This window comes from Ovis canadensis, chromosome 19 (assembly GCF_042477335.2).
Source record: "Ovis canadensis isolate MfBH-ARS-UI-01 breed Bighorn chromosome 19, ARS-UI_OviCan_v2, whole genome shotgun sequence".
NCBI classification, from domain to species: domain Eukaryota; kingdom Metazoa; phylum Chordata; class Mammalia; order Artiodactyla; family Bovidae; genus Ovis; species Ovis canadensis.
In genome coordinates this window covers 18717312-18742066 of record NC_091263.1, presented here as the reverse complement: position 1 = coordinate 18742066, position 24755 = coordinate 18717312, and the positions used below count along the sequence as shown (strand labels likewise).

General features: G+C 40.5%; 1 protein-coding gene across 17 annotated transcripts in view; it reads right to left on the bottom strand.

Annotated features, from left to right (window-relative positions):
* The window catches only part of RBMS3 (RNA binding motif single stranded interacting protein 3), an 811389-nt gene that overhangs the window by 494977 nt on the left and 291657 nt on the right, over nt 1-24755 (bottom strand). The gene's annotated exons all lie outside the window — the stretch shown is intronic.

Here is a 24755-nt window from a genome sequence, read left to right as displayed (position 1 = left end):
AGTTTATCCTATTCATTGTAAAGCATTCTTTTGTATGTCACCTCAAACCTTTTATGGGAACATCCAGGGCACATCCTTATACAGAGGCTGAAACAATTTCTGTGTTCGTGTACTTAATTGAATAGAAATGCCCTGGCATTTGGTTGCATACCTATTAATTCACATTTATCTGTATTCACATTCATCAAGTAAAAACCCAGGCATTTACAGTGGGTTAACATCACAGGTACAGCCTATGTTTTTAAGTATCATAGAATCAACTGTCCCCTGATTTTCAAATGTGATAAAACGTAGACGCACATCTCCCCCCGCTCCCCCCCACACACACACAAATGAAAGAGACTTGAAAGACTCGCCACTGATGTGTTCACAGCCAATCATGACTCGAGATGTGAAGCAAACACAGAAAAAGATTCCAATTCACAGTATCAGAGGCAGAATTTGTTTTTATGAGGGCTCCTGAGTAATTCCTGGGAAGATGGTACAAGACTCTCTTTAAACAACTTTCATCCAAGAAATTCAGTTTAAGATATTTTGGCAACATCTTAGGATTTTATGGTATCCACTAGCATACACTGACTTAACACTGCTGTTGCCAAGGGGTCAGATTTGGAAGCCAGAATATTCTATTAAAATATTTATTCTTTCCAAGCAAAATAAAATAGTATTTCACCTAGTAAACAGCCTTTGGGGCCAAAGCTAAGGTCCTGATAAACCATTTCAAATTCTACTTGAAATGAAAACATGCCTGTGGTCCATTCTGCCAAATTAAATATATTTTCAGGATGGGAAAAAAAGAGAAATCGCTTACAAAGGTTATAGGGGTAGAAATTCCTCTATGAATAATCTAGAGGCTTCATCTTTTACTAGAAAAGCTGCCACTTTCCATTTCTGTCAGTTTTGTCTTTCTTATTAGTATCTCATTTTCCCAACAAAAAAATCTAGAAACACTTTTAAAAAAAATTAACACAATGACTAATACAAATCAATTTGAAAACATATATTTGAAAATTTAGGAAAGGGGCCATTCCTTGTATTTATAAGAAAGGACACACATATAGTAAGCATGATATAAGAATTATTATTTTCCTTTTCCTTGCCTTATAATAGTGTTATGGACTGCATTTTTGTATCCACCCACCCCCTCTGCCAAATTCCTATGTGACAGCCCTAACCCCCAACGGGATGATATTCAAAGATGGCACCTTTGGAGGATGATTAGGTCATGATGAGATCATGAAGGTGGAACCCCCATGATGGGGATCAGCCTTCTTTTAAGAAGAGAAAGAGGGGGCTTCCCTATGGTCCCGTAGCTAAGACTCCATGCTCCCAGTGCAAAGGGCACAAGTTTGATTCCTTGTCAGGGAACGAAGATCTTATACACCATGTAGTGCGGCCAAGAAAAAATAAAAAGAGAAAGAGGCCAAAGCCTGCTGTCTCTGCCTGAAGAGCATTCCACCAGAAGGCAGTTACCCACAAGCCTGGATGAGTTCTCCCACCAGACACCAAAGCCCCCAGCACCCCGATCCTGGGCTTTCCAGCCTCTAGAAATGCACAAAATAAAAGTTGGTTGTTTAAGCCACCCAGTCTATGGTACATTTGTTATAGTAGTCCCAACTGACAAAGATGAATACTCTTTTCAGAAACCTACAAGTTATGAAAGTGATTGTTACCACCATACCTTTAAAGTCATTTCAAACTGAATCTGAGATACCTGACCTTTGAGTCCTGCCCAATTCTCCTATTCTGGTTATCACCTGGATTCAAGGGAGAAGCTCTGTGTTCATCCTAAGTGGTGAGAGAGGCAGGGATGCAGGACATGAGGATGCATTTTTCTCTCTTTCTGTGGCAATTCAGAGTGGCATCCCGGTGAGGTAATGAATCCAGAAAACACATCAATCACACACTCCCTGGGCTGCTTGTAGCAGGCAACTCATTTCTGCAGCACTGCTGGGCAGCCCCTAACGCATAAGGCTAGGATGCTCTTCTGAAAGGGCTCCAAGATGTCCTACGCCTTTGCAAGGTTATACTGGTGAAGCATAACAGAGATCATGGCACAGTTACACCAGCATATGTTCCAAATCCGTGGCTATCAGAATCAAACACGTAACTGTAACAAAACTGGCACAACACGAGGCGCAGATGCTGAGAAAAGTAGAGAGGTGATACTAGTAGTCAGTCAGTGATCCTGGAAGAATTTCTTTTTTCAATGGCTAGTCTGAGAAAATTAAATATGCTGATCCTGCATACTTTAAGACACTTGGTTGTTGAAGCACACACACACCAAGCTTTTTTCCTAACACCATGCTTTCTGTTAATAGCATACTTTAAATTTTAAGACACTTGGTTGTTGAAGCGCACACACACCAAGCTTTTTTCCTAACGCCATGCTTTCTGTTAATGAGATTAACATAATGGCTGCCTGGATCCTACTTCATGCGTGTGCCTGCCTACCAAGGCAGTCATGGCATTGCCAGTCCCAGACATTCCATTTTACGAGAAGCAATATAAATCAGACAGAAACCAGCAATGTTAGCTGTTCTGGTGTTTCTGCTCCCACTTGTTCACAGGTCATTCCTTGGTAGTCTGTATATAAGCTAGCTAATCTGCAGTAATTTCAAACTTCACTTGAGAATTAAAGAGGAATAATATTAGTACACCTTGGAGACTAATAGAGCAGCTATTTGTTACTTATTCTCAAAGGTTTATAATCAAATATTGCTGATACACTAAACCCATAGGCTACAAACAGACCAGAGGTAGATCACTTTACTGTTCTGGGAAAAAATAAATTTAAAATCAGTCCATGAGTTGGATCATGCAAACCAAATCCACCACACTGGATACTTCTCAGTCAGTTCCAATTCAATTGCTCCTTTTGTTGTTGTTGTTCAGTTGCTAAATTGCTTCTGACTTTTTGATCCCATAGGGTGCCACATGCCAGACTCCTTTTCCTCTACTATGTCCCAGAGCTTGCTCAAATTCATATCCATTGAGCCAGTGATACTACCTAATCATCTCATCCTCTGCCACCCCTTGCTAATTCTGCTTTCACTCTTTCCTGGCATCAGGGTCTTTTCCAATGAGTCAGTTCTTTGCATCAAGGGAGGGAAGTATTGGAGCTTCAGCATCAGTCTTTCTCATGAATATTCAGAGTTGATTTCCTTTAGGATTGACTGGTTTGATCTCCTTGCAGTCCAAGGGACTCTCAAGTTTCTTCTCCCCGATCACAGTTCAAAAGCATCCATTCTTCAGCACTCAGCCTTCTTTATGGTTCAACTCTCACATCCATACCTGACTACTGGAAAAACGATAGCTTTGACTATATGGAGCTTTTGTTGACAAAGCGATGTCTCTGCTTTTTATATGCTGTCTTGGCTTATCTTAGCTTTCTTTCCAAGGAACAAGTGTCTTTTAATTTCATGGCTACAGTCACCATATGCAGTGATTTTGGAGCCCAAGAAAATTGCTATTTATTTGCAATAAAAGAAGAGCAATGACATCACCCACTGATCTCATACTTAAGTGCCTTATTAGCCATGCATCTATTTTATGGCGTCACAAATGCTTCTGACTAGGGAAATGCTTTTCCCTAGCAAAGGCAAATGCTTCTGCATCAAGGGAAAACTTGTGGAAACAACTATTACGTAGACTAAATTTGTCAAAGTTCAGCTCTGAGAACTCCAGATCTGAGGACATGCCATGATCCTGAATCTTCAAATATTTCCAGAGGGTAGAAAAAGTTAACTAGAAGAGCTGCATAACCCAAAGGGCAAAGTGAACATACTCGAGATGGCAATTAGTTCCTCTTTAACCAAAGAATGTTAACAGTGGCATGTAGTAGAGCACTTTTAATGCAAGTGACTTTAAGATCCAGTACAGGAGATTACAGAGTAATATGTTTACAGTAGTGAGAATGAATTGTCAAGATGAATGCAATCTTTCAGCGACATTTGTAAAATAAGGATATTCTCGTCGCCGTCTATAAGACAAATATCTGTTCTGTAAAAAGAAGGTTTGTTTTATTGCTTATACTCAAAATTTCTCTAAAAATCCCTATGGAAAGTTAGCAAAAACACATGAACCCCTTTATCAAACCATGGAATGTCCCTAAGAGGGAACGGCTAGGTAAAAATCTTGCATGTTGTGTGCTAAATTACTTCATTATTTGCAGTCAATTTCATTCATAGGAATAAAATACACCTTTGATATTTCAGTTGGGCAATTTCCATAAAACCAGCTGCCAACATACATCACTGTGTTGACTGGGCTTTTATTTCCTCAATTTGTGCCTGGCTTTCCTTTCTTCAAATACTTCCATTGAACCAATAACCCCTCTCATCAAAAAACTTTTAACTAATTAAACTATTATAGTTCTTTACCAAGTTTTCTTGAAGACATATAGTATGAGTGAATAATATGTCAACTGTACTGTTGAAAGAGGCGGAACCATTCTTGAAGGGTGATGGATAAGCAAAGCTTGTTTAAGATATAATTAATTTGTCACCACCTAGATGATTTGAAATAAGTTCTTCTAAATTCCCACTGCTAAATTTCTTCATGATCTAAAAGATTAAACTCATCCTAGCAAAAATCTATAAATCTGAAATTAGCCATCTAAAATCTCTTAATGCAAATTCAAGGTGCAGAGGAACTTTAGAAACATGTTCTTTATATTGAATAGTGTGGATCATCTCCTACCTATGACATGTTTATAAGAAAGACAACATTTGTGCTGCTTTTTCCCTATTGCGGAGTATGAACTTACATGCTTTACAAAGTGAGATATTTCATAAAAGAATGAGGTAAACCCCTGGCTTTGTTTCACTCCAGCCATTTCTTAGTTACCCACTTTGGGAGAAAAAGGATCCAGCCAGACTTTCCTTTTTATCTGCAGAAACTTCAGATTTCTGACTTTAAGGATAATTGGCTTTAAAAACAGAATGTGCTGCTATTTATAATAGCCAAGACAGGGAAGAAACCTAAATGTCCATTGACAGATGAATGGATAAAGAAGATATGGTTCATATATATAATGGAATGTGAACTTGCTATTAAAAAATGAAATAATTATTTGGCAGCAATATGAATGAACCTAGAGATATTCATACTTAGTGAAGTAAGTCAGAGAAAGAAAAGTATCATATGAAGTCACTTATAGGTAGAATAAAAAAATTGATATTAATTAGCTTATTTAAAAAGCAGACTCATAGACTTAGAAAATAAACTTTTGGTGGCCAAACAGGAAAGATGGGAAGGATAAATTAGGAGGCTGGGATTAACAGACACAAACAACTATACGTAAAATAGATAATCAACAAGGCCCCAATGTATAGTACAGAGAACCCTGCTCAATATTCCAGTAATAATGTAAATGGGAAAAGAATTAGAAAAAAGAATATCTGTAACTGAAATCACTTTGCTGTATACCTGAAACTAACAGCAATGAAAATCAATCATAGTTCAATATAAAATAAAAGTAAAGTAGAATGTGCTGGGGGGTAAGAGTTTGCTCAGGGTGTGGACAGATCTTTGTCCCCAGACTGCTGAGAAGAATGAAAGCGAAAGTCTTTAGGCAACACGTGCTGAATCTATAGGTGGCAGGTGATATTACATGAAAATGGATCACAGGGAATGAAACTCCAAGTTTTAAGTCCTGGTCTCTTTTCTTAATTCAAGACCTGGAGTTTAACTGCTCTTCCATTTACATCCCCATCAATAAAACAAATGTGAAAATACAGCACATACTAGAGACTTAAGGAATGACCCACAATGTTGATAGAGAAACTCTTGATAAATAATTGCTTGGTTTTTCACAGGGCATTGAATGCGTGGCAGAACGAATAGATGAGAAACAGATCTTCTTCACTCTACAGTGAGAGCTGAGCAAAAGCAGAGACTCCAAAGGGGGAATTTAATAGATGATAATGCTGCTACTGCTAAGTCGCCTCAGTCATGTCCGACTCTGTGCAACCCTATAGACGGCAGTCCATCAGGATCCCCTGTCCCTGGGATTCTCCAGGCAAGAACACTGGAGTGGGTTGCCATTTCCTTCTCCAATGCATGAAAGTGAAAAGTAAAAGTGAAGTCGCTCAGTCGTGTCCGACTCCTAGTGACCCCATGGACTGCGGCCTACCAGGCTCCTCCGTCCATGGGATTTTCCAGGCAAGAGTACTGGAGTGGGGTGCCATTGCCTTCTCCGAATAGATGATAATAGTTAAAAAATAACTCATAAAATGATACTGGCATGAGGATATCTCATCCAACCACAGAGGCTTAAATGCTTATAGCTTGAGATGACTTCATGATTGACTGGCATAAAACATAACCATTTAAAAGCTCAAAATCAGAGAAAGGCACCTGAGAGAAAAGTCATCATTAGAAGTCTTCAAGGCAGTAACTTTAAAAATAAAATCTAAATAGAAATCTCCAAATCCAGAGAATAAACGTGTACTGGTTTCCAGTGGCTTTACCCACGCAATATATTTTTAGGAGACATGCTTCTCTGGTTTTTGTCACTGCACAAAGTGAAACCTAGAAGGTCATAGACAAAATGTACTTTATTACTTCCTGTTAGAGTGACATTGATGTGCTGTGCACTATCGATTGTTTTTATGTCTTATAGTATCACACTTGTCTTTTAAGAGCTTGGAAATTTTTCTCAATAAAAAACTTTATGAAGAAGTGTAGTATATACAGTAGATGAGAGGTCCCAGTGCTGGGAAACAGGGAGCCTTGTTCACCTTCCCTCAGCATTCCATGACACAAAATGGCAAGAGGTTACTTTCCATCAAAAGTCAGAGTCCAGGGGATGCTTGTCTTAAGACAGGCCATTCAGAAAAGCATGAACTCTCTGTATAGAGATAGTCTTTCAGTCTAAGTTTTATTTTGATAAGGAAAATGCAAGCTGAAAGAGTTAAATAGTACCTCAAAGTCCTATCTCTAATTATTAATAATAACAGAAAGATGTTGTAAATGATGTCACATTTATTGGAAACCTGCAATATTAGCAGGCATGGTGTCTAAAAGCCTCCTGAGATTCAGAATGGTACTCATTCTGTTATTCCAAGGGGCAGAGTAAATAGATGGGGGACCAAAACAGTCCATAAAGCTGGCTCATAGAACAGACGAACAATGGAAAGAGAGAGAGAGTAGTAGGGAACTGCCACGTGACCAGAGACAGCTTACCAGGATCCCCCAGTGAACTCGCCAGGCTGAGTTCAGACCCTAGCGGTCCAAGTTCTTAAAGTTTGTGTCCAAATTCAATAAACGCTGAGAGGCACAGGGGCTTAGCATCATACTCATTACCAGGAACACATCCTGCACAGCACAGAATTGCATTTTCCTTGCTGCCTCAGCAAGAACACTCGAGATGCTCAAACACCAAGGGAAGGGCACTTATTAGCAACAAAGCCATCAGAAGTTGAAACAGAGGGCGCGTGGAACACTGGTGTCTCTTATTCTATAAATATCCTGGCTGAGAAAATTCAGCTCCCAGAGAGATCACAAGTTCTCTTTCCAAATTACATTGTTTATGTCCTAAATGAAGTGGAAAATAGGACAAATGAGGAACAAAAGACATGGCCCTTTGTACAAGCATAAAGGTGAGTGGTATCAATATGCACTCTGTAGTTTAAACAAACAGAAACTGGAAAACAACCCAGGTGGAGCCCATAGTTGAAGCCTGTTTGATGGAGCATTACATCAGACTAGTGAGACTTCCCTGGCGGTCCAGTGGTTAAGACCGACGCTTTCACTGCTGAGCGAACAGATTCAATACTGGTCAGGAAACAGACCCCACAAGCTACACAGCACAGCCATAAATGAAAAACAAAATAAAAAAGAATAAGAAAATCAGGCTAGTGCATCTCAGATCATCTAGTTCAGTTCAGTTCAGTCACTCAGTCGTGTCCGACTCTGCAACCCCATGAATCGCAGCACACCAGGCCTCCCTGTCCATCACCAACTCCCGGAGTTCCCTCAGATGTCCATCGAGTAAGTGATGCCATCCAGCCATCTCATCCTCTGTCATCCCCTTCTCCTCTTGCCCCCAATCCCTCCCAGCATCAGAGTCTTTTCCAATGAGTCAACTCTTCGCATGAGGTGGCCAAAGTACTGGAGCTTCAGCTTTAGCATCATTCCTTCCAAAGAAATCCCAGGGTTGATCTCCTTCAGAATGGACTGGTTGGATCTCCTTGCAGTCCAAGGGACTCTCAAGAGTCTTCTCCAAAACCACAGTTCAAAAGCATCAATTCTTCGGCACTCAGCCTTCTTCACAGTCCAACTCTCACATCCATACATGACTACTGGAAAAACCACAGCCTTGACTAGATGGACCTTAGTCGATCATCTAGGGACCTGGCTAAAATGCAGATTCTTGGTTGTAGGTTCTCCCTCTTCATCACTTTAAGTATATCATGCCATTCTCTTCTGACTTGCAGAGTTTCTGTTGAAAAATCAGTTGATAGCCTTATGGGAGTTCCCTTGCATGTTATTTGTCATTTTTCCCTTGTTGCTTTTAATATTTTATCTTAACCTACAACCAAGAACCCTCTACCCAGTGAGACTCTCATTCAGATTAGATGGAGAAATCAAATGCTTTTCAGACAAGCACAAGTTAAGAGAATTCAGCACCACCAAATCAGCTTACAATAAATGCTCAAGGATCTTTTCTAGATAGGAAACACAAGAGAAGGAAAAGACGTACACAAAATAAACCCAAACAATTAAGAAAATGGTAATGGGATCATACATATGGATAATTACCTTAAAGTAAATGGATTAAATGCACCAGTCAAAAGACAGATTGGCTGGGTGGAGGAAAACATGTGCACGAATGCACTCCCACTTACCACATCACTCTTCTTGACCTCCCAAATTGTATCATGCTTCCATTTTGGTTTGCAGTTGTAATTATCTTTTATTTTTTGTTTGGCTTTTGATTGTGAAAACTGGTAAACATCTTTTACTACTGTGAACAGGTAACTATTATTCACTTAGTATCATTGTATCATGATTGGTCAACAGAAAATAATAGAATTTTATTTCACTAACGGTATCATTTAATAGAAAAACCTATAATCAATATTTAAAATTCAGATACACATCCGAATTATCTTGGAATTTTTCGAAAAATACAAATGCCCAGCTGGAAGATGGGCTCGTTCTTTCTGATTACAACATCCAGAAAGAGTTGACCCTGAACCTTGTCCTTCATCTGAAGGGTGGCCATTAATTCTTAAGATGTACATTCATAATGCCCAATGGTGGCATCATTCTTCACTCTAGCCATTTGTCCCAATTTAAGTTTAGAAATTACCAGTTTCAGTAATACCTGAACCTGTTATGTTTCGTTGCACGGTTAAAAAGAAAAGCAGATCCGGATTCTGGAGCTTTGGTTTGGGACAAAGATTTTGCATTTCTGGTAAGCTCCTGGATGATGCTGAGACTTCTGGTTTTTAGACCACACTTTGAGTAGCAAAAGAATGGAACACATTCCCTAGATAATGGCCACAAAATACTCAGCATCCATCTCTAGTGGGATGTTGATTAAGGTTAAATTTTCATTGAATCTTAAATCTTCATAATTTAAACTTTGAGTTCCACAAAAAATAATCAGCCAAAAAATGGGCAACTTAGAAGAGATGGATAAATTCCTAGAAACATACAATCTCCCAAGACTGAACAGGTAGAAATAGAGAATATGAACAGAACAATTACTATGAATGAAATTGAATCAGTAATCAAAAACTTCCAACACAAAAAAGTCTAGGACCAGACAGTTTCACAGGTGGATTCTATAAAATATTTAAGCAATTAACACCTATACTTCTCAAAATATTCCCCCCCCCAAAAAAAAGAATAGGAAGGAATGCTTCCAAACTTGGTCTATAAAGTCAGCATCATCTTGATACCAAAACCAGACAAAGACAACAAAGACAGCACATACATACATACACCAATATCACTAACGGACAAAGTTGCAAAATATCAGCAAACCAAATTCGGCAATACAGTAAAAGGATCATACAGCATGAACAATTGGGATTTATCCCCAGAGTTGCAAGGATATTTCAATATCTACAAATCAATGTAATACATTATATTAACAAATTGAAGATGGAAATTGCATTAGCATCTCAATAGATACAGGAAAGCTTTTGAAAAAAAGCATCCATTTATGATAAAAACTTTTTACAAAATAAGTACACAGGAAACATGAAAAGTATAATTGGTAGCTGCTCAGTCATGTCTGACTCTTTGCAACCCTATGGACTGTATAGCCCACCTAGCTTCTCTGTCCATGGAGTTCTCTAGGCAAGAATGCTGGAATGGGTAGCCATTTCCTTCTTCATGGGATCTTTCAGACTCAGGGGTCAAATCCAGGTCTCCTGCATTACGGGTAGATTCTTTACTGTCTGAGTCACCAGGGATGCCCCACATAGGGAAAATATCTCAACATATTAAAGCCCATATACAAAAAGCCCATAGGTAACATCACACTCAAAAGTGAAAAGCTGAAAGAATTTCTTCTGAGATCAGGGACAAGCCAATGATGACCACTCTTGCTATCTTTATCCAACATAGTATTGGAAGTCCTAGCAATCAGAAAAGAAAAAGAAATAAAAGGAATCCAAGTTGAAAAGGAAGAAGTAAAACTGCTGCCATTTGCAGATGATATGATACTATCTATAGAAAATCCTAAGCACAGACCAAAAACTATTAGAAGGAATAAATGTTTTCAGTAAACTGCAGGATGAAAAATTAATACATATGTATATCTGTTGTGTTTATGAAAAGGAACTAACAGAAAGAGGAAAAAAAAAAACTGTCCCATTTACAACCACATCAAAAAGAATAAAACACCTAAGAATAAATCTAACCAAAGAAGTAAAAGACTTGTACACTGAAAGCTATAATTCACGACAGATATAGGAAATGACACAAACAAATGGAAAGATCTATTGTGCTCATTGATTATCATGGACTTACAAATCATAATCATGGAAGAATTAATATTATTAAAATGACCATACTACCCAAGGCAATCCACAGATTCAAAGCAATCCTCACTAAAATGCCAATGACACTTTCCATGAAACTAGAATAATTCTAAAGTTTATAAGAAAACATAAAGACCCTGTTAGCCACAGCATTCTTGAGAAGAGAGAACAAATCTGGAGGTCCCATTCACCCTGGTTTCAAACTATATGACAAAGCTACAGTAATAAAAGCAGTATGTTACTGGCACAAATCCAGAAACATAGATCAATAGAACAGAACAGAGTCCAGAAATAAACCCATACACCTATATGTTAATTTAATTTAGGACAAAGGAGACAAGAGAATACAATGGAGAAAAGATAACTTCTTCAATAAGTGGTATTTGGAAAACTGGACAGCCATATGCAAAAGAATCAAACTGGAGAACTTTGTCACACCATATACAAAAATAAACTCAAAATGAATTAAAGACTTAAGTGTAAATCCTGAAAACACAAACTTCCTAGAAGAAAACACAGGTAGTATGTGCTTTGATGCTGGTCTTAGCAATGTATTTTTAGATCTGTCTTCTCAACCAAAGGAAACAGAAGCAAAAAGAAACGGGACTACATCAAACTAAAAAGCTTTTGCACTGTGAACAGAATTGCCACCAGTACAGAAAGGCCGATTACTGAACGGAAGAAGTTTTTTGCAAATGATATATCTGATAATGGGTTTCTCTGGTGGCTCAGATGGTGAAGAATCTGCCTGCAATGCAGGAGACCTAGGTTGAATCCCTGGGTCAGGAAGATCCCCTGGAGAAAGGAATGGCAACCCACTCCAGTATTCTTGCCTGGGAAATCCCATGGACAGGGGAGCCCGGGGGCTACTGGGGGGCTACTGGAATTTTCCAGATAAGAATACTGGAGCAGCTTGCCATTTCCTCCTCCAGAGAATCTTCCCAACCCAGGGATCAAACCTGCACCCCTTGCATGTCCCACACTGGCAGGCAGATTCTTTTCCATGGTGCCACCTGGGAAACATGTTAGCTACTTTCAGATAGTTGAAAAATCATATTAGACATTTCGTTTGCTCTAACAAGAAAAAAACAGGTCTATGTGTGGAAATGACAAGGAGGCAGATTTCAGCTCTCCAATGATTCCTGCAAAAGTGAAATTCCTGTTACTGGAAGTACTCAAAAAGAGACTGGAAAATCCCTCTCAGAACTGCTTATAACAGACATTTGCAGTGTGGATCTGAGCCAAACTGTACAGATTTTCAAACTTGAACATGCACAGGAAACACTGGAGGGCGGTGGAGGCAGGACTTGAGAAAATGCAGATTCTGAGAAGCAGATCTAGGGGTGATGCTAAGACAGAGTGTTTCTACCAAGCCCCGGGAGATATTCATGCTGCTTCTGCGTGGACACACATTGAATCACTAGGAAACAGATGATCCTTAAGGTGTATTTTCACTGAAAATATTGTTTCCTTGGTCAGGTAGTGGCATAAAAGAAATACAGGAAATCACAAATCACGAGTTTCGCTACTCTACACACTCAAGTTTCATTGATAAAATAGCTAAACCACCCTGTCTTTTTAAAGGCAGAAAATAGCTGGAAAACAACACTTCCAGAGATAATAACATAAGCATTGAGATAATGATACTAAAATGCCCCCAAAGAAAACAGGCAGCAATGTCAGATTCATACCCAGCATAGACAACTGTGAGGACCTTGAAAGTGAATGGAACTGCTAATATTGAAATTGGACCCTGGCGGCTAATAGCACGTTCACATAAGCTGGTGTTTAGGGGAAAAAGATCTGAGATTGAAGGACTCTTTGAGGAGATACGCATGGGAATGGATTGCATCCCTGAGCCTTAGTGAGGGTGGAATTACCAACCAACACACTGCGCTGCTCTGTCTTCCTGTTGACCTTTGCACTTGAGCAAACCCAGAAAGGAGAAAGAACTGGCATTTTAGTTGCATTCCATGCTCCTTCTAATCAGCTGGATGATCTTGCTGCCCTAGAGAACACAGCTCCCTATTCTGTGTGGACGGCTGGAGCACCGGCCAGCTGGAAGGTTGTCACGGGGTCAGCAGGAAGTGAGCCTGGACAAAAGGTCCAAGTTTAGGAATGCCTCTCTGGATTTTATTTGGATACAGAGCCGAGTCAAACTCAGTTCCTGAGGTCAGAGCCAGGATAATGTGCTCACAGGCTAACCGTGGGCTTTTTAAAATATGTCGTTAAAGACACAGTTCGCCAGAATGGGCACACACAGGAAGAAGGGCGAGAAGCAAGACGAGGATGTGAATGCCTCAGTTAAAACAGATGCGTGCTCAGATCTTGCTCACTAAAAAGAAATCCACTCTTCAGTTACTTCCTTCTGCTGCTGGTGGTCACAAGCAGTCATTCTGAAGTTAGGGAGTTTGGGATGGACATGTACCTCCTGCTGTATTTTAAATGGATAACCAACAAGGTCCTACTGTATAGCACAGGGAACTCTGCTCAATGTTAAGTGGTAGCATAGATGGGAGGGGAGTTTATGGGAGAATGGAAACATGTATATGTATGGCTGAGTTCCTCTGCTGTCCACCTGAAATTAACACAACTCTGTTTATCGGCTCTACCCCAATAAAAAGTTAAGTTTTTAAAAAAGCGTAAAGGCCATCCTTTCCAATCCTGAAGGTTTTGTACAATCTATGTGCATTTTAAACATGCATCCACATTCCTCAGGCATCAAAAAGTATCTGCTTTCCCTTCAACCCCTTCATTTCTGCTTGCTTTTGTGCTGTATGGTATCCTGTGCCATTGAAACCTCTGTAAGTTCTGGGTGAACACAGTTCAAATCCCCTTTCTGCTGCTAACTGGGCAGTGATCCCTGAGCTTGAGTTTCCACATCCTGAAAATGTCCTCATGTTGACACTGGACATAACAATAGTTGAAAAAGAGCAGGTAACAAACAAGCATGCAAAGCAGAGGCCCTGGAAAACTTTATCGGAATGCTCACAGGGTTGCTGTGCACATTAAAAGCCGTCACATATGTAAAGCTTCTTAAGGATAGGAAGCCAGCAATGGCAGACTGATAATAGAAAGCAGCTGCTCTAAGAATTTTGCTTCATCAAAGTTAACTTTCCAGGAATTAAGCTGATTATGTTCCCAGGAACATGGCTTATGACAATATACATTCCCTGGGTAACACTGGAGAACTTTCTAAAAAGAAGACATCTCTGGATATCTGATCCTAGAAATTTGCTTTCCAGAAAATAACGTGCAGTTATGGAGATGAAAAAGCATTGGCCAGTCAGACTATGGAATATGAGACTATAGCAACATTAAAAAAAGAGGAAATAACACTTCAAAAAACAAACAAACCCAAGTTGTTATAAAAGTTTAAACACCTAATTGATGACTGCTGCTGCTGCTAAGTCGCTTTAGCCGTGTCCAATTCTGTGCGACCCCATAGACTGCAGCCCATCAGGCTCCCCCGTCCCTGGGATTCTCCAGGCAAGAACACTGGAGTGGGTTGCCATTTCCTTCTCCAATGCATGAAAGTGAAAAGTGAAAGTGAAGTTGCTCAGTCGTGTCTGACTCTTCATGACCCCGTGGACTGCAGCCTACCAGTCTCCTCTGTCCATGGGATTTTCATGATAGCAAAATCAGGAAATCATTTTCAAATGAGTATTTACTGCATCCCTGCTCCATGCAGTGCCCTGCACAAGATACTTTGAAACTAGAAGGGTAGGAATCTTGAGAGGCAGAGGTCTACGGTGTTAAGAGAATGGATGTTGGAGCCACACAACCTGGAACAGAATTCAGGTTTTGCTACTATGTGATGCTGGGGCATTACTGTGCCTTAGTGTCCCCTTCTGGAAAACACAGAAAATAGTTTGCTTAATTTCTAGGGCTCTTTTGAGGGTAGCAGCGTTACAGTGTCACCAGTACTTAAACAGGGCTGAATATAATATTTAATACATAGCCTAGTGGTGCTGTACTATGCTAATATCGGTCATGCCATAAAAGAGGAAAGGTACTAAGGGCAGGCCAGTGGAGCTCTGAAGTCAGAAGACATCAGCTATATCCTGCAGAATCCTTCTGCTCTGTATCCTTGGAAACTACACTTCCCAGGCTTCTTTGTCAAGTGTACTCCAGTAGGCTTGGCCAACGGGAGGCTTTGGCAAAAGAATAGGCAGCAGAGAATACAAGGCATTTCTGCCTGCTTCAGTGTCTCCTGCCTCAGCTCCCAGCAGGCAGCCCTTCTAGTTTTCTCTGGATGAGGGGGTGTCTGCTTATGGTAACCCCACCTCTTCCGTCTCCCCCCAGACCTGGATGTGTTGACAGTGCCCTGCTGTCCCCACCTGCGGGCTCAGCTTCTTGGCTCTTCCATCTTTATGCAAACAACCCCTCTTTCTGAGCAGCCTAGAGGCATGTTCGCTTTCCTGACTGGCCCGGATTTTACGGCATGCTTAGTCTTGTAAAATGGGTAAGACTGTGTTATGCTAAGATGGAGGCAAAGGGCATTCCAAACCACGGGCATGCCCAAACCAGAGTGAAACCAGGATCTTAAACTTCATTGAGGAGGTCAACAGTAATTCTATTCTGGTAAATACATGAATGAGTTAGCTGCATCAATATTAGGTATTGGGTTGTTCAAACATCCCAGAGCCAGCCTATCTCTTCAGTTATGTGCTTCTCCTTGCCTCAGTGACCCCATGTGAAAAACACTGGTGTTACAGTGAGGATAGTGAATTCATTCACATCAAGAGCTAACAACTGGCTTCCATGCAAAGTAAGTGACTCATATGTTGTTGATACCACTACAAAGTAGCAAACAAATTTGTCATCACAGACTGATATATCAAACTCAGTTTTCTGGCGTGTCAGTTCAAAACTGTTAAGACCATTAAGAACGAGATTGTTCACAGGAAGGCAAGCTTGCCATGAATTCCACTGTATTCTCAGCATCTATTACCTGCCTGACTCAATGTAGGAGTTGCTGAGGAGGAAGTGAAGCCACATTCAGGAGCTGTTCTGCTGACTTTCAAAGTGGGGAAGACCAATTCAAATTCAGTGTCTGAGATGTCAACACATTACTAAAGAACAAGGAACAATTAGAAATAAACGTACTAGGAAATATAAAAAACCACAGAATCCCAGTGCTAACTTATGATCCAGGCACTTTTCTAGGTTGTGTGGCTACTGCAGTAAACAGTTTTGCCATCATTAAGCTTTATGCTAGCTGGGAAGACAAAGTATATACACGACTTTTAACAATTTAAAACCTTCAGTACTATGAAGAAGGATGGAATGAAATAAAATAGAACACCAGTGTTATGGAAAAAAATAGTAAAGTCTGGGGACTTCCCCGGCAGTCCAGTGGTTAAGACTTTACAGTTCTACTACAGAGGGTGCAAGTTTGATTTCTGGTCTGGGAACTAAGATCTTGCAAGCTGCAATGGAAAAATAGACAAAGTAAATAAACATTTAAACAGTGTGTAAGTGTGGGAAAATGATAGGATGCATCTCAGATAATACTGTCATGAGAGGCCCTCTTGAACAGAAGACATCTGAGCAGAGACCCAACACAGTAAAGACTGACTTGGGGCCTCTCTGCAAAATATGTTAAAGGCAGATATAATAATTAATATGAATTTTGACATGAACACTGACTGACCTTAGTATGTAATAGATTGTGATCCCTCCCAAAGTTGGGTGTCTGTGATTTAAGTCTCCAGGGCTTCCCAAGTGGTTCAGTAGTAAACAGTCTGACTGCCAGTGCAGCAGAGGCGGATTTGATCCCTGGGTTAGGAAGATTTTCTGGAGAAGGAAGTGGCAACCCACTCTAGTATTCTTGCTTGGGAAATCCAATGGACAGGGGAACCTGGTGGGCTACAGTCCAGGGGTCACAAAGAGTCAGATGTGATTGAGCACGCATGCATGGTAAGAGTCTCTAACCTCCCTGGATAGAGTTAAACACTAACGAGTTATAGTGAACTCCCTGGGGAAGGATTGCACTGTATCTTTGAAATTACAGAGAAATCAGCACTTTCAGCATTTTGCTGAGAAACAGCAACAAAGGCTAATAGCCTTTCAACTAATTCGTGCAGAGTACGTATGCATCCACTGAGTTAGGGTTTACATCCAACTACTTTCACCAACATAAAGACATAGTCTCATCTTTTCACCGGACTCTGGTGAGGTGTGTTTTGTATAAATCTTGTATAACTTTCACTCAGCCTATTCTTCTGATGGTATTTATTTGCCTTCTTCAAAATACCTTCTTTAAGAGGAAACAACTAAAAACCAGTATTACCCTAGGCCTAGAAAAGTAGTACAGTCCGACTAAAATCTAATGTATGTTACAAGTGTAACTGTAAACTTTCTAATATCACATTAACAAAAAGTAAAAGAAACAGGAGAAATTAATTATATTTTAATTAGCCCAATCTATCCAAAAATCCAGTGGTCATGTATGGATATGATAGTTGGACTGTGAAGAAAGCTGAGCACCGAAGAATTGATGCTTTTGAACTATGGTGTTGGAGAAGATTCTTGGGAGTCCCATGGACTGCAAGGAGATCCAACAAGTCCATTCTAAAGGAGATCAGTCCTCAGTGTTCATTGGAAGGACTGATTCTAAAGCTGAAACTCCAGTACTTTGGCCACCTCATGCGAAGAGTTGACTCATTGGAAAAGACCCTGATGCTGGGAGGGACTAGGGGCAGGAGGGGAAGGGGACAACAGAGGATAAGATGGTTGGATGGCATCACCGATTCAATGGACATGAGTTTGAGTGAACTCCGGGAGTTGGTGATGGACAGGGAGGCCTGGCGTGCTGTGATTCATGGGGTCGCAAAGAGTCAGACACGACTGAGTGACTGAACTGGACTGGATCCAAAAATGATATATCATTTCAAAATGTAATCAATATTGAAATTTTAATGAGGCATTTTTATTCTTTTTTAATGCTAGTACTTCACAAACAGGAGTGTGTTTTACACTCACAGTGCCACATTCCAAATGCTCAGTTGTCATAGCTGGCCAGCGCCTGTTGAATCTAGGCTTCCATATTAGAATAAAAGTATTTTCTTAATGGCAACCCACTCCAGTATCCTTGCCTGGAAAAACTCATGGGCAGAAGACCCTGGTGGGCTGCAGTCCATGGGGTCGCAAAGAGCACGACCGAGCGACTGACACTTACTTAACACCTTCTTAATAGGACTTCCCTGTGGCTCAGATGGTAAGGAGTCTGCCTACAATGCAGGAGACCCAGGTTCAATCCTTGGGTCAGGAAGACCCTCTGGGGAAGGAAATGCGACCCACTCCAGGACTCTTGCCTGGAAAATCCCAAGGATGGAGGAGTGTGGTAGGCTACAGTGCATGGGGTCACAAAGAGTCAGACATGACGTCATGACTTCACTTTCACCTTCCCAAAACTGAGACTTGGTTGCCTGATTTAGTGAAGAAAAAAAATCGTGATGTCCAATTTATTTGAAATTCAAATAAAGAGTGAAGAATAATTATATGAGACATAGTAAAACAGCATATACTAAACATTTTTATATTTAAATATATTTGTTGTTTATTTGTAATTCAAATTTGGCTGGAGAACCTGTATTTTATCTGGCAACTCTAATTAGAACAGAAGGGTCAAACAAATGAACCTATCTTTAAACAGAAACAGACTCACAGAGAACAAACTTGTGGTTGCCAAGCGGGAAGGAGGGTGGGGGAAGGAGGGGGGGGAAGGAGGGGGGAAAGGGGTGGGGAAGGAGGGCGGGGGAAGGACGGACTGGGAGTTTGGCATTAGTAGATGCAAACTATTATATATAGGATTAATAAACAAAAAGATCCTACCATATGACATAGGGAACTATATTCAATATCCTATTGTAAACCATAAGAGCAAAGAATATTTTAAAAATGCATGTGTGTGTATGCATATATATGAATCACTTTGCTATACAGCATAAATTAATACAACAAAAGCAACTATGCTTAAATTAAAAAAAAAAAAGGAACAGAAGGGTCAAGTTGTTGGCCATTCACCCAATAAATCACAGAGAAAGCTATCATTAAATACAAAAAAAAAAATGACTATACCTTAGAATACCATTGTAAAACTTCCACTGTAATAACAATACAGAAGTTTGATAATGTTTGGAGCAATAAATTAGGTCTAAGTCTGGGATTGCAGCTGAAAAATCTACCCCATAAGCCCATCCTATCTGAGCTTCTAAGAATGTTCCTCAACTTGTAATTCTACAGCAAGATGTAGATTAAATGTATAAATATTTTCAAGAAATTCTTGCTGCACATAGTAAAAACAATGTTAATAGAAAATCAAAGGAAGCATTTTTATCATCCTACCACTCATTCAAATGACAATCTTTTCATTTTTATTGTCTGAATATTGTCCTTGTCTACATGTATAACAATTATAATCACAGCAGTGATGTCTTTTATTTCCATTTTTTACTGAATCTTATGAGAATTTTCCTAAGCATCAACACAGCCCTCACAATGTTTACTATGTACCATTATTCCCCTCAACAAATACATTTTCACTTCTTTTGTTGGGTTGCTTCTCAGTGACCACTTATGACTTCCAAATCTGTATCTCCAGCCAAATCTGTATCTTCTAATCCAAGACCCATTTTCTTCTTTTTTGTCTACTCAGCATCTTTGTCATACAGACCTTTCAAATACAGTACAAATACTCAATGCAAACCTTGGGTGACCTTTCCAGTATGCTTTTCTCCTGGTGTATTTTGTGTCTAAACGAGTGAGCCAAGATAGCTGACCAAGTCTGAAACCCGGAGGTCATTCTAGGCTCTCTCTTCTTCTTCACTTTCCTGTCCTCCACTTATCCCCCATATCACCTGACTAGGTCAAACTGACCTTCTAACATTTCTTGAGTCTCTTACATCTTCTTCATTCACACAGACTTGCCTTACTCAGCCCTCATTGTCTCATTTTTAGTTAACAGGTGACTTTCTTCTTCTCTTGGATTAATTTCTGTCTCAAGATTGGTTCCCAGTAGTAGGGGCTTCCCTGGTAGTTCAGTTGGTAAAGAATCCACCTACAACGCAGGAGACTGGGGTTCGATCCCTGGGTCAGGAAGATCCCGAAGAGAAGGAAATGGCAATCCACTCCAGTATTCCTGCCTGGAAAATCCCATGGACAGAGGAGCCTGGTGGGCTGTAGCCAAGAGGTAGACATGACTTAGCAATTAAACCACCACCACTGTATGAAGGTTGAGGAAATATGTCTAAGGGCCTGAAACTTATGTACAAATTGCTTTCTAGAAGAGTTGTACCAAAGTACTTTGTAACTATCGGTAAAAGCTATGGCAATTTCCTTGCAACACTGTCAGTTTAGGCTATTATTATTTGGAGAACATAGAAATATAAGTAAGACAAGCTCTTCCTTCCCACCTGTCTATCCCAGTGACCCATCAGCCTTGCTCATATAAGTATTCCTATCATTGTCCAGTTGATTTTGTTGTTTTTATTTCTGAACATCATGATAAATTCCTTATGGAAGAACTGAATACTTTATCAGTTGAGACACCAAAGTGTCATCTTTATCACCTTGAAATACACAATGTATAACTGTTCGCCTGCTTCAGTGAATTACCAACTGTGAATAAGCTTACGAAGTCTCACTGAGTTTGAAAGATGAACAAACAAAGTGATCCAAAGTGTGTTGACAAGATAAAAATGGTCACTTAAACTTTTGACATTTCCTGCTAAGGTGAAAACAGAGTTGCTAATTGACCCTGAAAATTATAAATATTTTCATACTCCTCTCTGTTAAATGATGCATCCTTAATCATACCTTCTCTCGAGATGGAAGAGGTCAAGAGATGTTATTCATACAGGTTTATTAACAACAGAGTCTTCTTGTATTTCTCCTGCACTATTTTCATTATTTTCATGTTTCCATGCATGGAGCTAACTACTTAATAGCCTAAAATAAGGATACTACCATTCGATAGCCAGGAGATGCATGAGATTGTGCCCAATACCATAAGACAACTCATAAGACAATGATTTTTCTGTCTTTAAAATTCAAGAGAACTCATTTCTAAGTGGCAGTGGGTCCATGTAAGAAAAGTGGATATTTGTTTAGTATTTCTCAGAAATGATCTACAATGAGGCATTACGGACAAGTTGTCTATGATGCTGGTACAGGCAGACACAGGATGGTCACTCAGCATATACTGTGAATGCATGGGTGAAAGCTCTACATTCCAAAAGAGGTAAGAGGCAAGGAACATATTAAACTGTAAACTTTGCAAGTTACTTTTACTTACAACAGAGTTGCTTTCTAACCTTTAAGTTACCCCATGTGTTCTACAAGTTACAATTTTTAAAAACTACTAAAACGGGTGTTTAGCAGCTCATACATCTTAACAACAACAACACACACACACAAAAACAATCAAAATGAGCACAAAACCTAAAAAGACATCTTTCCAAAGAAGAAATATAGACGACCAATAGGCACACAAAAAAGATACTCAAAACCACTATTAGAGAAATGCAAATCAAAACTACAATGAGTTACCATCTCACACTGGTTAAAAAGTCTACAAATAACAAATGCTGGGGAGGGTGTGGAGAAAAGGAAACCCTCCTACACTCTTGGTAGGAATGTAAATTGGTGTAGGCACTGTGGAAAACAATATGGAGCTTCCACAGAAAACTGAAAATAGAATTACCACGTGACCCAGCAATCCCACTTCAGGGCATATACACAGACAAACTATAACTCAAAAAGGTACCTGCACCCCAATATTCATAACAGCAGTATTCACAAAGCAAAGACTTGGAAACAAGCGAAATGTCCATTAGCAGATGAATGGATGAAGAAATCACACACATACAACAGAATACTACTCAGCCATAAAAAAGAGCAAAACAATGCCATTTGCAGCAACATGGATGCAACTAGAAATTATCATACAATTACCATATGATATCACTTAGATGTGGAATCTAAAATATGATACAAATGAACCTATCTATGAAACAAACAGAATCAGGGACATAGAGAATAAACTTGTGGTTGCCAAGCAGAGCTGGGGTAGGGAGGGATGGAGCGGGAGTTTAGGATTAGCAGATACAAACCAGTATATATAAAATGGATAAAAAACCAAGGGATTACTGTATAGCACACAGAAAAAGTAGAAAGTGTTAGTCGCTCAGCCATGTCCGACTCTGTGACACCATGGACTGCAGCCCACTAGGCTCCTCTGTCCATGGGATTTCCCCAACAAGAATACTGGAGTGGGTTGCCAGTACCTTCTCCAGGGGATCTTTCCAACCCAGGGATCGAACCTGGGTCTCCTGCATTGTAGGACTTGACTCATAGTATGTGCCAGTATTTCTTTGATGTTTTTTTATCCCCTAACACCATTTTTGTCTTTCAGTAGATTTTGAAACAGTCTTGACTCCCACGTGATTTCTTCTCTAAACACAACTAATCCCTAAAGAATATGAAATCAACCTATATACAAAGTTAAGAAGAGGTGGAGCTAAGATGGCGGAGGAATGGGATGGGGAGACCACTTTCTCCTCCACAGATTCATCGAAAGATCATTTGAACACTGAGCAAATACCACAAAACAACTTCTGAACGCTGGCAGAGGACACCAGGCACCCAGAAAGGCAGCCCATTGTCTTAGAAAGGAGGTAGGACAAAATACAAAAGATAAAAAGAGAGACAAGAGTTAGGGATGGAGACCTATTCAGGGGAAAGAGTCTTAAAAGAGAAGTTTCCAAACACCAGGAGACCCTCTCACCGGCAGGTCTGTGGGGAGTTTTGGAATCTCACAGGGCAACATAACTGGGAGGAAAAAATAAATAAATAAAACCCACAGATTACACGCCTAACGGCAACTCCCAGATAAGTAGCCCAGATGCTCGTGTCGGCTACCAGCAAGCAGGGGCTGAATAGGGTGGAGTGGGCTGCACTGCTTGGAGTAAGGGCCTGGCCTGAATGCCCTGATGGCCAGCTAGGGAAAAAAAAAAAAAAAAAATGGAGGAAAGGGAGAGACAGAGAGAACTTTCCTGTGAAAAGCTCTAACCTAAGGCACTGCCGGGCCGCTCACTGAACAAAGGACTGAGCAAAGGAACACCAGAGGAGAGCTAGCCGGCAGCGGACCAGCCCATCCCCCGCTGGAGGCAGAGAGGCAGGCGGGCCACAGCCAGAGCTGGAAGGAAAGCAGCAAACTCAGCCCCAGAAACAGTGCCCCCTACCACACTGTGAGCGAGTTCTCAGTCACTAACCAAGCCTTCCTGGGGTCCTGGACGGTTGGCCTTTGTCAGGAGGGTCGCAGCCAGAGATCAGCTCCCCAGAAGAGACACATGGCATACCTGAGATGGAGCTGGGCACCCAGGAAACCTAGCAGCTGGGACCAGGGAGGTGATAGGATGCACCACACCTGGGGAGTGTGCCTTCCCCAAGCACCTGGTTGCCTGAGCTGCTCAGAACTGGGAAGGGCACAGAACGCAGGCTCAAAACGCAGGCCCAACTGAGTCTGTGCCTTTGTGGAGTACTCGAGGACCTGAACCTGGGTGGCTTAGACCTGGGAAGTGCAGGCAACCCAGTGCCCACTTTAGAAAGTTCCCCTGCAGAGCAACCTGGAGCTTGAGCAGTGTAGACCCGGGAAGCACACACGCCGTGAGTGGGGGCAAACCCAATGTGACCCAGACACTGCGGGCACTCACCACACCTGCCAATGATATTTGTTAGCAGTGTTCCTCCCTCCCTGCAGCACAGTTGAACAAGTGAGCCTAAATAAATGACCACTTTCACCCCCTGTGTCAGGGTGGAAGTTAGATACTGAAGAGACTTGCAAACAGAGGAATCCAAAATAAACCAAGAAGAGGGAACGGCTCTGGAAGTGACAGGTGCAACAGATTAAAACCCTTTAGTTAGCACTGACTACATTGGAAGGGACCTATAGACTTTGAGAAGAAGTATAAGGTGGAACAAGGAACTATCTGAAACTGAACTGACCACACACTGCCCTCATCAGCTCCAGAAAAATTCCTAGATATATTTTACTATTACCATTTTTTAATTTCTTTTTAATTTTTTAATTTTTACATTTTTTATTAATCCTTTAATTTTCACTTTTAAAACTTATTATTACCTAGAAAAAAAAGACCCTATTTTTAAGGCAAATTTCATATTTTTTATATAACTTTTGTGATTTTTTTTAATATGTATTTTTGAGAGTCTAAACTCTACTCTAGATTTTTAATCTTTGCTTTTTGGAAGTTGTTATCAATTTTGTACCTTTAAGAATCCAATTTTCAGTAGCCATTTTTACTTGGGAGTGTGATTACTGGCTTGATTGCTCTCTCTCCTTTGGACGCTCCTTTCTTTCCCCCAGGCCACCTCTATCTCCCCCCTCCCCCTTCTCTTCTCTACTTAACTCTGTGAATCTCTTTGGGTGTTCCAGGCTGTGGAGAAAACTTGGGGAACTGACCACAGGCTAGATTGGTCTCTCTCCTTTTGACTCCCCCTCCTCTCCTCCTGGTGACCTCTATCTCTTTCCTCCCTTTTCTCTTCTCTATGGAACTCCGTGAACCTCTCTGAGTGTTCCAGACTGTGGAGAGCAAATAGGGAATTGATTACTGGCTAGACTGCTGTCTCCCCTTTTGATTCCCCCTCTTCTCCTCCTGGTCACCTCTATCTCCCTCCTCGCTCTTCTCTTCTCCATGTAACTTTGTGAACCTCTCTGAGTGTCCCTCA